This window comes from Acomys minous (genome assembly GCF_964271855.1).
Source record: "Acomys minous genome assembly, chromosome: 17".
NCBI lineage: Eukaryota > Metazoa > Chordata > Mammalia > Rodentia > Muridae > Acomys > Acomys minous.
In genome coordinates this window covers 33,408,731-33,423,935 of record NC_140500.1, presented here as the reverse complement: position 1 = coordinate 33,423,935, position 15,205 = coordinate 33,408,731, and the positions used below count along the sequence as shown (strand labels likewise).

General features: G+C 42.5%; 1 protein-coding gene across 5 annotated transcripts in view; it reads right to left on the bottom strand.

Moving 5' to 3' along the window:
• Positions 1–15,205, bottom strand: part of LOC311588257 (uncharacterized protein) — a 286,185-nt gene that overhangs the window by 196,306 nt on the left and 74,674 nt on the right. For 3 of the 5 annotated variants that reach the window (XM_084765781.1, XM_084765782.1, XM_084765780.1), the window contains exons 5-6: positions 11,434–11,519; positions 960–1,058 (exon numbers count right to left, since the gene is read on the bottom strand). The exons of 1 other annotated variant lie outside the window; for it this stretch is intronic. The gene's annotated coding sequence lies outside the window, so the exon portion shown is untranslated. The remainder of the gene's footprint in view (positions 1–959; positions 1,059–11,433; positions 11,520–15,205) is intronic. One more of the 5 variants, XM_084765783.1, reaches the window with a different exon arrangement.

The following is a 15,205-nucleotide window of genomic DNA, read 5'->3' as shown; positions in this document are numbered from 1 at the left end:
GGACAGGTTTGTTTGGCCTCAGAGTTTGTGGAGATTCAAAAGAAAAGGCATCAGGAGGGTGAATAGTATGGGCATTCATGGCATGGCATTCACGGCTAGGGAACAGAGAGCAGACTGTAGGGGTGGGCTATTGAAACTCCATACCCACTCCATGTCTTCCAGCAAGTCTCCATGAGGGACCACAACCTTTCAAAAACAGTCACATCAGCTGAGGATGAAATTTACAAACACATGAGCTTAGGGAGGAAATCCCATATCCAGATGACAACACTCACCTACAGAGGTATGTTCAGAGTGTATTTAAGTGTACTACATCCAATGCACACACATGTACAGCCTTGTTAAGGAGATCTCCATGTCTCTCTCTGTGGCATGTTTCCCAAGGAGAGGAATAAGAATCTTACCAAAGATCATAGAAAACTTCCTGATTAGATATTTTCCCCTAAAACTCAGAGACATTAATTGGCTTAATAAGAAGCTGCCTGCCTGACTTATCTGGATTTTTATCTGTAATTATAAAACATACAAACATACCAAGATAAAGAAAATAATATGATTCTCAAGGACACAAAGGCAAAATATTACCAATATTAAAATTCCATTGTACTTTCTTCATTATGTCATTTTTGCCTTCTCGCACATACAAGTATAAACAGCAAGGGTCCAGATGTTTGTAACTATCATTCTTGTATATTTTAATATGTTTATTGATCATGTATACAAGTAAGGCATAGTATTGATTTTTGGAGTTATAATGTGCATAAATTATTTTGTACTGTATGTATCCTTTTCACCTGGCCTGAACTTTCTAGTACCTTTTCACTCTGTGCATTGATTTAAATGGTGTAATTAAATTCTCATTACCCAAAGCAATCATGATAGTGTCAAAGGCAGAGGCTGCACAGATGGACTAAGAGAAATTCAAGGACTGTAATCACAATCATAATTGGAATTCTCACCTCTTTGTGTCAGAGCTCAGCAAAACTACTGCCTGCAGAACCACATAGTAAAGATGTTTGGTCTTGAAGTGATACCATCTCCATGGCAACTAGTCATCTCTGCAATTGTAGATCAGAAGCAGTTATAGATACATAAATGAACAGGCTTCCTTATGTATCAATAAAACTATGTTTATAAAGGACAGGGGCTGTTTGGGGCAAGGGGGCTATAGTTTACAAACTTCTGGTCTATAAGAAAAAAATCCAGTCACCTTAATTTCTGTTTTTCTCTAGAGCCTAAGTACTAGGGATGATCTGAAGAGTTACCTTCTTCTCTGATGCTCCTTACATACCCTCCTTAAAGCCCTATGCTTCTAAGAAAAAGATAAACTCCTATTACTGAGGAGTACCTTACAAAGAAAATTTCAAGAGAAACTATGCATCAGTCAACAATCCAGTACCACTGGCAGGTAGGATACCATGACTTTGTATAAAGAAAACCTATCTGGCAGCTAAGATCCCATGGATTTGATTCCCAACTCTGAAACTATCAGTTGATCTCAGGAAGTAATTTATCTTTTAGGGCCTCAGCCTCCCTTTTGTAAAATCGGTGTGTTAGGTGGTATTGCATACTATTCTTTAAGGCGCCATGGTCCCATACTATATGTGATGGCGTACCTAAATAAAATGGGATGGAGACCTGTTCCTACTACTATTCTGTTCATGGATAATAACATCCATCAGCAGTAAACACTGCAGCAAATAAACAACTCCTATTGACTTATTACTATACCCATAGATCGGTGCATCTCTCAACTTTTATCAGAGAAGCTTCTCCTTGTACCAGATGATAGTAAATGGCAAACTAACACAGATACCCACATTTGTTCAACATATAACAAATAAGACACATTGGAATGCTCAGCCCTAAATGAAATGTCGGTATCACACCCCTCTCCTCAAAGCTTGGGGATCTAGGCAGAAGAAGAGATGGAAAGATTCTAAAAGCCAGAGGTGTTGGATGACTTCAAGGAAACTGTTCTCTAGGTGCAGAGCTGCAAATGTATATATGAACTCAGTAACTGTGACAGCATGTACAAGAGCTGCATGAGCTCAGACAAAATCCAGTATGGAGGAAGGGAAGTGGTCAAGAAGACCCTTTCCTAGGTGAACAACTATAGGCATTTGCTTGCTGATTGGAGAAGGAGAACCAGTTTTCTTCAATGGTGCAACACCTTGTATACTAACCACACTTCAGAGTGGGCCCCATATAGTAGTAGTCACTCAGCACAAACTGGTCTCAGAAGAGAGGAGAAAGAGAGGTAAAGGGAGAGAGTGAGAGAGGGAGGGGGTAAAGGTGGTAGGAAGAGAGAGAGAGAGAGAGAGAGAGAGAGAGAGGGAGGGAGGGAGGGAGGGAGGGAATGGAGTTGGTTAGGTATGGAGGTGGGGGAAGACCTGGGAAAAGACGGGTAAATTTTATCAAAATGTGTTGTATGGAAGTTTCAAAATATTAATAAAACCACTACTTAAGAACCCAACGGAATAAGCCTTTAACTCATCTTTCCCACAGAGCAGCAGTGTCTCCAGGAACGTTTAGGAGTAACAACAACAAAGGCAGATGAGTCAGTTAAATTCCAGCAGCAGATTTCCCTCAGCTTCGGGATGGCTTGGGATGGCTTAGAAGGCAGGCACGAGAGAGGGAACAGGAGGTGGGAAGAATCAAAACCCAGACAAAGGAATCTAGGGCAGGAGGGGGCTTCCAGCTCTCTGCACGAGAACTCTGCTCAAATGCAGAGATATCAGAAACCGTGAGTTACAGCACAGTGATTCGGTATTTGTCTTAAAGGGAGAACCTGTGCTAACGGGAGAGTTCAGGCTCATCTCTAAAAGACTGTCTCCAGGAATTAAAGACTTAAGCACACAGCAGAGGCAAGGACTACAACTCAGTGGTAGAACACTGGTCTAGCATACACAAAATCCTAGGTTCAAACTGCAATGCTGAAGAAAACAAGTTAGTCGTGGAATTATATACAAATAATGGCTGGTTAGTGATTGAATTCAAATAGACTGAAGGGTTAAGATTCCTATGCTTAACCTCCCTAGCTCAGGGGTCCTATGGCTTTACCTTGATGGTGTGTAGCCTGAAGTCTGACACATTTCCTCTTGGAAACGCCTGCTCTGTTTTCATGTATAGCTAGTTCGTGGAAACTATTCCAAATAAAGAAGAATGCTAGTCAGTAATATTGATGCTGTGCCAGGAAATAGTGAGTACAATATCGGGCACAAAAAACACATTTATTAAATTATGCATCAAGGGGGAAGAATGAGAAAGAGGAAGGAAATGGGAAGGGAAGGAAAGGGGAGGGGGGAATGGAAAAGGAAGAGAAAGAAATGGAAAGAGATAGGAAGACGGAAAATTCTAGGACACATAAATGAAAATTCAATTACATAAAAGGGGCATGGCTAAATGCTTTATGTATTCCTTAGGATGTACAAAATTCTAGCTTCCCTGCTTCCTCGCTCACATTATCTCCATGGAATTACCTCACCGTGCTTGAGAGATCATGCTCATGGAGCTCAGCAGAGGCAGAGCATCCCTGGGGCTGCCTCCTGCTTGTTGTTGACTTGACACCTTTCCCAGAACTGCAGGGTGAGGTGGGAACCAGCAGTGGCTCCCACCTCATCCTGGTGGTCATTGTTTTGGGAGCCACAACTAAATTCTCAGGAAGTCACTTCAGTTGAGTGAGCACAGCTTGAGGCGCAGATTTGGGGTAACTGCAGTAAGTACCTATGGAGTTCTGGTTTGCTGCTGGCTATAATAAGCTGCACTTGGACAGAGGATTACTGCAGTATGCTTCTGGGATGCTCTCTGAAGGCTATTTTGTTAAAGGTTTTGTCTCTATTTTGGAGCTATTGGAAGATGCTATTGGTGCTGTGGGTGGTAGCATCCCCAGGCAGGTAGAGCTGGGCAAGATAAGGAAGACAGCTAAGCAAGCTAGGTTAAGCAAACCAGTAAGTAGCATTCCTTCATGAGCTCTGCTACAGCTTCTCCTGCCTGGCTTCTCTAGTTGGTGGACTGTAAGCTAAAACAAAGCCTTCCTTGTCCAAGTTGGTTTTGATCAGTATTTTATCACAGCAACAGAAGCAAACTATGATACACTGCTTCCTCCTATGTAATTTCAGCTATCCAGATCATTTGATCCCACCCACGATACTGTGGGAAAACCCAGAGCAACAGGATTCAAAATTCCAGACCCCTCATCAACACCAGCGGTGACTCAGAGTAATGAATTGGTATTATTTCATTTCACACTCCCACAGCCAGTGAGTATACGGCCCTCCCTTCCCTGTCCCCCTGAGGAAACTGGGCCAAAGAGACTATTATTTCCCGGGTCCACAGCTTTAGAAATAAGAAAAAAAAATATGGTTCTTTTCTGTTTCCTGTAGAGGAAAATGATGAGCAAACGAGGACCAGAATCTTGTAAATCCAAAGTCACTGCCTCCATGGAAACCTAATTTCTACTTAATAGCACTAAATGATTAAATGAGACCTTCTGACACTCCTTAAGAGCTAATGATAGCTTTGTGTTATCAACCCTTTGTTTTATGATGTGAGTCCCTAAATAGATGGGATCAAAAGGGATTTTTTTCAAGTTCCCTCTTAACCTTGAGAGAACCCCAAAATGTTTTCTTATTACACTGGCAAGGCTGGTAAAGAACATAGGCTGCATTTATTGATAAACTGATTTTCTGAGTGCTGCGGTTTGACTTGCCTCTGGCTACGTGATTGCCTTAGATTGGCTGTTAATAATTGCACCCCAGGAACTAATTTCACTTCTTGCTTCTCCCCAAAGTAGTATTTTACCTTACCCTTCTGTTCAAGAGAAAGTTGGTGAATGTTAGCTGCTGTAAATGAGACAGAGGGTAATTTGTTATATTAAATCCCTGAGCTAAAAAATTAAACAGTAAGAACACCACATTTGCTTTTTATGATCTCAAGCTCCACAGTGCTTGGAGAGGCATAAATTTCTACTCCAAAATCAGAGTCATTGCTGAGGAAGGGACTGGGTTTGGCTGGAATGGAAAGATCAGGTCTTGGGGTGTAGAATGGTACGGCATTAGGTTTGAGTTTTGGAAGCAACTTCAGAAAAGAGGAGGGATTTTTAGGCAGAGAGAGAAGTGCACTAGCCTGACCAGGACCCTCAGTGAGGACAGGTTAAAGCATCCTCATGTGTGATTGAGAAACGCAGATGTAGAGACTTAGGGCTCCACACCAAGGCCTTAAAATGTTACATAGGTGGCAAAGCTTTATGGGATATGGCATCGCTCTCCCCATGCTCACTCTAGAAGTGGCACTTTAACCACGCTCTTCATGGGCAGTTGCATTGTCAATCTGTCTTGCTTCCCTGCTGGATCTCTCTGATATTTATTTCAAGATCTCTGTTGTAGAAACTGGGAACATGGCTCAATGAGTAAAGTGTGTGCCAGGCCATCATGGAGACCTGAGGTCAATTTCTAGTACCTTAAAAAAAATTAAAAAAAATAAAAAAACAGGTTCCATGTTGTGTCCCTGTAATCCCAGTGCTGGGGAAGCAGAAACAGAGGATCCCGGGTGCTAGCTGACCACACAGGGGTGCTACATTCATTAAGCTCCAAGTCCCAATGAAAGACACCTGTCTTAAAAACTGAAGTGGAAAGCAAGTGAGGAAGATTCTTGATTTTGACATCTGGCATGCATGTGTATGCACCTACACGCACACGCACACACATTCACATGCCTATACAAGTGTACACATACACACATGCACGCACACACACACACACACACACACACAAAGAGAGAGAGAGAGACAAAGACAGAGACAGAGACAGAGAGACAGAGAGACAGAGACAGAGAGACAGAGAGAGATATCTATTATTCAGAAACATTTCCCAGATTACTATGTTTAAAAGAGCAATCCCATCCTTCTATGCTTCCTTGTCCTTCCTGCATTCCTTTCCTCATAACAGCTGTCGTTTTTAAATTAAATTTTTATTTTAATTTATCCACATTATATCCCGATTGTTATACCCTTACTCTTATCTTCCTGTTCCCACCATCCCTTTCTCTCCTGCCCTATTTCCCCACCCCTGATGGGGGGGGGTTCCTCCCATACCTGATAGCCTGCATCCTGATAGCCTGCATCCCCCCCCCTCCTCTGTGTGCTCGCAGGGTTTCCCTGCCAAGGGGAAGTGATCAAATCACTGGCACCAGAGTTCAAGTGAGAGGCAGTTCATGTTCCTTTCCCCTCCGACACCATGAAGAGTGAGCTGTCCATTGGCTAGATCTGAACAGAGGGTCTTAGTTCTATGCATGCATTGTCCTTGGCTGGTACAACAGTTTTTGCAGCCCCCTCATCCAGATTTGCCAGCCTTGATGGTCTCCCTGTGGGGCTCCTGAACCCTCCTTGTCTTTCCATCCCCTTCCTCTTCCATAGCACTCTCAATGTTACTCCCAGGGTCCAGCTGCAAGTCCTGGCCATTCATCATACCCTGCCCCCCCCCCAGAGTCTTTCAGATGACCTCTATATTGGGCTAATATTCAATTCTCAACTTTATATGGAAAAACAAGAAACCCAGAATAGCTAAAACAACCCTGTACAATAAATGATCTTCCAGAAGAACCTCCATCCCAGATCTCAAGCTGGACTATAGAGCAGCTTTCATTTTTAAAAAATGATATGTTTTACTCTTTTATTCCTGGCCTGTGTCCCACCAACTCCTCCTGAATACAAATTCCCTGCCAGTTCTGGCTGGTTTTGGTCACAGCTGTACTCCTGACACCAGAGAAGAATCTCAGACATATCACGGAATGACTGAAAAGGGAATAACAAAGGTTAAACCTGCATGGGGTAAAGAGAAGTAACAAAACCACTGAATGGGATGTAAAAGAGCAGCTGTAAAGATACAAAGAGGACACTAAAGAGTATGAGGACAAGAGATTCAGAGAGCGTCTGGTGGCTGCACAAAAAGAATAGGGAAAGACCTCTGCCCCAGCCATTCCGACCCTCTTGCTCAAAATGAAGGCTTAAAAACAGGTCCCAGGCCCTGCAACAGCAGTGGCTCCCACGTCAACAGATGGGTTAATTCTGGAGTGGTTCCAGCATCTTGGCACAAAGGGAATATAGGCTACAGCTATTAGCACACTGTCCCTGTATGCCTAGCAACCAATAACCCCAGTCTGCCCAGCAACCTATGACACCATTACCCAGCTGTCACTAGGAGTGGCCCTACCCAGGATTATAAAAGGTCAAACCCACCTTGTCTCTCTCCCTCTCTTGTTCTTCTCTTCCTCTCTTGCTGTCTCTACCTCTCTGTGTCTCTGAGTCCCCCTTCCTTCTCCCCTACCCATGCTCATATAATAAACTTCTTCATATCATATCTGTTGTGTGGCACATATTTTATATCTTATTTTTCATATTTAAAGACAGTCTGAGTCTTGAGTGCTTTCCAAAGATTCATGTAGTACAGGTATGGTCCAAGCCCTTACTGCCCTTGGGAGGAGGTAGGCACTTCAGGAGATGATGGCTATTACAACTATGTTCGGTTATGGGGAAAGAAAATATCTTAAAAGGGATAGTAGGATGTTGGCCACATGTCTATTTTCACTTCCCAATTGCTATCAGAAACTTCTACACTAAATGCCATCATTATCGTGATAGCTGTCAACATTAAGTCGGCAAATTGCTGGTGAGGCAGGTAAGCTACTAATTAACTGCTATGGAAAATGAAAATGAAATACCTCCATTATTAAAATGACACATATAAAAGCAGTAGACCATGTGAGCAAGGAGTAAAACCTCTGAAACCATGAACTGAAAACTAAGTTCTCTTCTTATGGTGATTGAAATTAAAAATGTGCCCCTTAGGCTCCCTTAGGTACCATTTGGTGGTGCCATTTGGGAGGATTAGGAGGTGTAACCTTGTTGGAGGAAATATGTCACTGGAGGTGGGTTTTGAAAGTTAAAAGACTCACTCCATTCCCAGTTGCATTGTCTGTTTGATGTTCAAAAGGCCAGCCCTCAGGTCCCTGCTCCTGCCACCATCCCTGCCACTTGTTGCCATGCCCTTCCTCCACCACCATGGATCAATCCCTCTGAATCTTTGTCACATTGTTTCATCGTAGCAATTGAAACATATAAAACTCCTCTTAAGGAAATTTGATTCTGCATCCAAGCTAAGGTCTGGCAGGAATGGAACAGCACATTTTGGGAAAGCTAGGTTAAAGCAGGTAGGATAAGATTGTCCAGTAAGATGAGGATATCTTCCCAAGTGGATAAAGAAGGGAGCTCAGGCTGCCAAAAGAAAGCAGGGTTGGAATCCCTCTTCACTAGCTGGGCAGCTGTCTGCACAGCCCCGACTCCGGTGAACAAAGCCTCCTGCTTACCTCTTGAGTTTATGCAGTTGAACCTGTCGGCAAGGTCTCACGGTTAGAAAGCACAGTGGAGCATCTGAGCAAAATACCTAATTACATACAAATGATAGAGGAACTGAAAAGTATCCCCTGTTAAGAAGCACCCAGAGACCTCTGGGAATTTACAAACAAGCCTGTTATTAGCTAGAACTACTTGAACACAGTCACTGTGGAATCCAGTGAATATTCAAGCACGTGGAGATGAGAGAGCATCAGACTCATCTTCATTAAACACTGGGCTGGAACTGAAGAGTAGATGCCTCCTTCCTGGGAGGTATGCTTTCCATTACTGGTTACCATAGAAAAGACATGCATTTGTATCATAATAGAGTTCCATGGTGCATGGACTTTCCTCTTTAACCTAAAGAATGTCATTTATTAATTATCAGTCTAATTCTTACAGCATGTGAGTCACTGTCCTTCCCTAGCAAGCCACAACACAGCAATGCACTGCTACTGACTCTAACTATCATTTTTTATATTATAAAGACAATTTTATCTACAGCTGAATGCAAAGCATGGAGCAGAGGTAGAAACTCACTACCTGGCCTCTCAGTCATCCTAGACCTTAGTTTCTTCACTGAAGAGAACTCTTGAGCATTAAGTTGCTAAATTGCTAATAAGGCAGGTAAGCCACTAATCAAATCCTAAGGGAAGTAAAAATGAAATACCTCCATTATGGAAATGAGAGTCCTATTTATTCCCAAGTCAACCATGAAAGCCTTATTACAGATAATTATTTTATTAAAACCCTGATGGGGATCTGGGAAAATAGCTCAGTGAATAAAGTACTTGCTCTGAAAGGGTGAAGACCAAAGACCAAAGTTCAAACCCCCAGAATCCACATAAAAGGCAAACACTTGTGGGAGCCACCTGTAATCTCAGTACTTGAGAGACAACAGACACTTTCACAAACTGCCCGGCTGGAGTTGATGGAATTTGTGAACTAGGATTCAAGAGAAACTGCCTCAAAAACGTAGTAGAGAATGACTGAGGAGGATACTTGATGCCCACTGTGGAGTTCCACATATATGCACACGCATGCGCACATGCGCTCACATGCACACACACACATGAACACTCACCCAAATACATGCATATGTACATACGTACACGAACACTCATGTACATATATTATATATACACACACAGAAAAATCTTGATTTATCCTTTCCATGTATTTTTACAATTTAGAAAACACAAAGGGAAAGACACAATAATTTATGGCTCAGTGACTCAGAGACGTTTCAGAGGGTAAGCTCAATTCTTCCATTTTGATACACAGACCTTTCACAAACACATCTGAGGGCATCTCTGAAAAAAAAGAGAGTAAGAGCCAGAGACAGAGCCAATCAATACCCCGTCGCCATCTATAACAGTCACTGACAATTCATCAAAATCCTGCTGCAGATAGATTCCTATTGTTCTTGATCAGAAGTGAAGATCTGGGGGGTGGGGAAGGGGACGGATGACGTTTAAATTGTTTTTCTAGGATAATTCAAGTCTGTCTTCTTTGTTGTATGCCTTTTTATGGACATCAGTTTTAACACCAGGTTTAAATAAGACAAAGGTGGGTGACTAAGAATAAATAGGAATCCAGAATGATCAAAATATTAGGTCCCATCTGTGCAAACACCACCTAGTATTATATGATGCTTCTCTTGGCGCACACACACACACACACACACACACACACACACACACACACACACACACACATACACACACACACACATACATACAAACGTATACACAGCTCCTTCCAAACCCTACCACCAGCTCACAAGCAAACCTCCACTATTTGCCTACATAAATGGCATGGGTAAAAATGACCTGCCACCCCAGGTCTGTTTTTACCACAGGGTGTCCAGGTATCATTGCACACTGGCTAGAATGAAGTGTAGCCAGGAGATGGGGTAGGCAAGGTCTCGGTCAGTGTGCGTGCATAAGAAACAGCCAGATGAGAGAAATCATCCAGAGATGATTTTCAGTGAAACAGCTCTCTTGACTGGGGGGAAATCAGGGCATCTAAACCTCGGGGTGTGAGTAGAGGCTTATAGGCGAGTGTACATCATTGGCCCTGGTGCCAGGAAGGAACAAAGTGAACAAAACACGAAAATCCTTTTCCAAATGCCTTATTTGCATGAAGAAGAATTTGACATGCTTGCTGAACAAGACTTTGTAAGCAGAAAGGAAGTTTAACTTCTTAACCTGACACCAGGCTACTGACTGCCTCAAGAGTGGCAGAGGTGGGGGTTGCAAGGATATACACACAGGGACATGCAGGAAAGGAGGGAGCAGTCTCAGGATGAGATGGGGGGGGGTTGGACATGTCTTGGCCTCACTCTTGCTCTGGACCAGTCCCCCCAGATGCAGGGCTTTCCTGGCCCCACAATAACCTCTGCCTATTCCAGCAGCACTGAGCATCAGACCAGCAGCTCTGAAGCTCAGTAAAGGGTTCAAACAGGCAGGAAGTGATCATCTCTGGCAAGCCAGGGCCACTGGCACTTGGGATGACAGAGGGGTAAACAGAGCTATTAGGCTTCACTCTGGGCCTGTAAATCATTCCAGAGCCTTCATCATTCCTGCTGAGTTATTTTAATCGCTCTCATTTGCAAGAGCAAATTAGGTGTAGCATTGTTCTCGAGATGCTGCCCGGGATTGGTGCCAGGAAGGAACAAAATGAGCAAGACACGAAAACCCCTTTCCAAACAAAAGCCCAAAGTCTGAGAGCAAAATTGATTTGTAAACCTTGTCAAGGTAGTTTCTAAGACAAATCTATTCAGGGCATAGCAGGGGTTTGTAATCAAGGCTGGGAGAAATTGTCCAATTAATACACGAATCTGACAACAATAACAGATTTCCTTACCATAGAACTCTCAAGGACCATGACCTTCCCAGTGCACCCTCACAAGATAAAAAGCGGGTGTGCTTCTCATAGCATGGCAACAGAAAGTTTGTTCAATTAAGGCCTCTCTAACATATGCTACATAAAATGGTAACTGGGGAAGTAATTTAGGTCATGCAGACAGACGCACTCACCTCTCTCCATTTATCTGGGTAATTTATTTCTCTTTTCTTGTCATCAGTTTGGGTCGTTCTGATTAATTTACTGTTTAACGGTCTAACTGTAGGAAGATGAACAGAGAAAGGAAGAATTGATTCAATCAATTCAACCACTTTTTAATGAGAGCTTTTCCCAAATAGAGAGTAAGTCACAGGAGAAAGAGTCTCTATCAGTGATGTGCTGGCTAGTTTTATGTCAACTTGACACAAGCTGGAATCATATGAGAATATGGAACCACAACTGAGAAAATGCCCCCTCCCCCAATAGACTGGTCTGTGGGCAAACTTGGGGTGTGTTTTCTTGCCTGGTGATTTATCAGGGAGGGCCAAGCTCACCGTGAGTGGTACAGCTCCTGGTAAGCGATCCTGGATGCTAAGAGAAAGCAGACTGAGAAAGCAGGAAGCTACATTCCTCCACGGCTTCTACTTCGGGTCCTGCCTACAGATTCCTGCCATGCTTGAGTCCTGTCCTGACTTCATCATTCGTGGACTATGATGTAGGACTAGAAACTGAGACAAACCCTTTCCTCCCAAGCTCTTGGTCATGATGCTTTAATCACAGTCATGGAGCCCCTAAGACAAGTGGTGAAGAGCAGACTGACATTTTCTGAGAACCCAAATAGGTGGTTGAGCTGTCTGCTTGTTCAGATTCCTCAGTGTCAATGTAGGACACTTACAAGTGACACAAACCATAGTGCTGGGAAACACTCAGGGTGGATCTCCTGAAATACAGTTTAGAGCATTGCATGCAAGCCATCCGTAAAATAGGAAGGTAACCAATGCCCAACTTCTCATCTTGGAAATACAATCATTACTGTTGCTCTTCAGGAAATGCATATTAAAATCAAAGTCTTTTGCGATTAGGGAGAGAGATCCGAGAGTAACGCATGAGGATTTGAATGTAGGATCTCCGGCACCCACATACAAGGCAGGCATGGGAACAGGCTTACATGCTGGAAGCCACTGGGGATTCACTTCAAAAAGGATCCCTAGGGCTTCATGGTCAGATAGACCAGTCCATTACCCAGCCCCAAGATCAATGGGAGTCTCTCACAGGCTAAGGTGGAAAGCAAAGATACCTGATATCAATCTCTGACCGGCATACATGTACAGGCAGGTATGTGCATGTCCACCCCCTCCCCCACAGAGACAGAGGTGGGCAAAGAGAGAACCCTTTATATTTTGAATTTTCCTATTGTTTTAAGTTCTGTTAATACTTGGTACACACATATACACCCAGAGAGATTGAGACAAAGAATCCTTTATATTTATATCTTTAATCTTCTATTGTAGATTTTGTTATGACTTGGTAAACTAAATGTCTGACATCATGTGACAGATGACCAGCAAGAGAAGGACTGACTGTTACCACCCATAAGCCACACCCTCAACTGGATGAACACTGGAAAGGAAGAAAGTATAAATATATTTTTAAACTTATAGTAAAATTTTAGTTTGCAATCATATGATTGGGGAGGAGGTCCCCTTCTGTCAGAGGTCTAGAGGAGGGGAATAGGACAAAAGAGGGAGGAAGGAATAGGAAAATAGAAGTGAGGGGATAACAATTGGAATGTATTCTGAATAAATTATAAAATAAAATAAAATTAAATAAAGACCCTCCCAAAATAAATAAAATATTAAAATACTAAAAAAATATTGTTCCCCGATTATCATAGGTATATGTGGATAGTGATATTTTATTGAACAATAGAGACCTCAACTCCAGAAGCCTTAGATCATGAGGGACAGAAAAAAATATATATATATGGTTTGGTTTTTTTTTTTTTTTTTTTTGAGACAGGTTTCTCTGTATAGCCCTGGCTGTCCACGCTCTGTAGATAAAGCTGGCCTGAAATTCAGAGATCCACCTTCCTCTGCCTCCAGAGTTCTGGGGTTAATGATGTTCATCACCATGTCTAGCCAGCCAGAATATATTATTTTAATTTTGTTACATAATAATAGCACAAGTGAGAGCCCATGCTGGTGAGGAGCTGAATCAGAGGAAACACTCCTTTATTGGTGGTGGGAATAAAAACTTTTACAGCCACTGTGAAAGTCAATATGGGAGTTCCTCAAAAAATTGAAAATTTATCTACCTCAAGACTCAGCTATCTTGGCCACATACCCAAAAGACAATCCATCCTATCACAAGAACATTTGCTCAATGATGTTTATAGCACCTTTATTCATAAAAGTCAGAAACTGGAAACAACATGGATGTTCCTCAACTGAAGAATGGATAAAGAAAATGTGGTACATTTATATAATGGAATATTACTCAGCAGTTAAAAATATGCCATGAAAATTTCAGGCAAATGGATACAACTAGAAAAAAAAAAAGTCATACTTAGCAAGGTAACTCAGACACGGAAAAACAAATGTGTTATGTATTCACTCATAAGTAGATATTAGCCATTAAGTAAATGATAACAAGCTACAATCCATATCCCAGAGAGATTAGATAAAAAGGAGGAATATATCAGGGGAAGCATGGATCTCTCTGGGAAGGGAAAATCAATAGATCCTGCAGGTATACTGGGTGCTGGTGGGGATCAAGCAGGAACAATCAGAATCAGACGAGGAGGTAGGAGGATGGAGGGATACAGTGTGGAGAGAGACAGCTGGAATTGGAGGGGGGAATTTGGAGGGTGGCATAGAAATCTAGTGGAAACTATGATAAGGATTCTTAGCAATAGAAAATACACAGTCTGAACTGGCCATCTTTTTAGCCAGGCATGTCTTCCAGTGGTAGGACTTAATCACATTCAGTTGACTTGTTGGCCATGGAGGTCCCATGGAAATGTCTAAACAACTCAGGCTAATACTAGAACAGAACGTCTCCCTGTGAACCTTTGGGACTCCATTGCTAAGAACAACTTCTATTCAACTCATTGAATATAATAAAGAAGTCAAGCTGGTGCCTGAATGGAGCGTTACACATACATTCTCATCTCTCTGGCATGAAAAGCTATGTTGCAGGCTCCAGAAAGTGCAACCTGGACACCAGCCGAGCCACAGAACCCTCCATCTACAATCTGTCCTGCCTAAATGATATGCTGGGGCAATGGTGATGCAGAACATGTCGGAGTGGTCAGGCAGTGTTTGGTTTAACTCGAGGCCCAGCCTATGAGAGGGAGTCCATACCCTACACTGCCTGGATGGCCCAAAACCAGAGACTAGAAAGCCTTGGTAACTAGGGTAGAACCAATTTGCAAAAGGAATAAGGAAAAACAATCAGTGAAATGATTCCTAATGATATTCTGCTATCCTCATAGATTGGTGCCTTGTCTAGTCATCATCTGAGAGGCTTCCTCTAGCAGCAAATGGGAGCAGGTATCGAAACCCACAGTCACACATTATGCACATGGAGAGAGAGTATTAATTGGAGATCTCTATTGGGTACCTCTTCTTGGAGATTGGGAAACCACATGAAAGATGGGGAGGAAAGACAGTAAGATTCCAAGGGGATGGAGAACAGCAGAAGAACATTGCCCAACAAATCAACTAAGCAGGACTCACAGAGACTGGTGGTGGGATTGCAAACTTGGAAAGCTTCTCAAGAAACTAAAAACATGACAAGTGTACATCGTTCTTGAGAATGTATCCAAAGAAAATCTAAGTTAAAATACCAAAGAGATATTTGCAATAAAAATTTCATGCTATGCACCATAGTTTTAAGCAACACATTCATTTTATCTTTCTCTATCACAGCTAAGGTGAGCCTTCTGCTTGAAAGCCCCAAGGATAG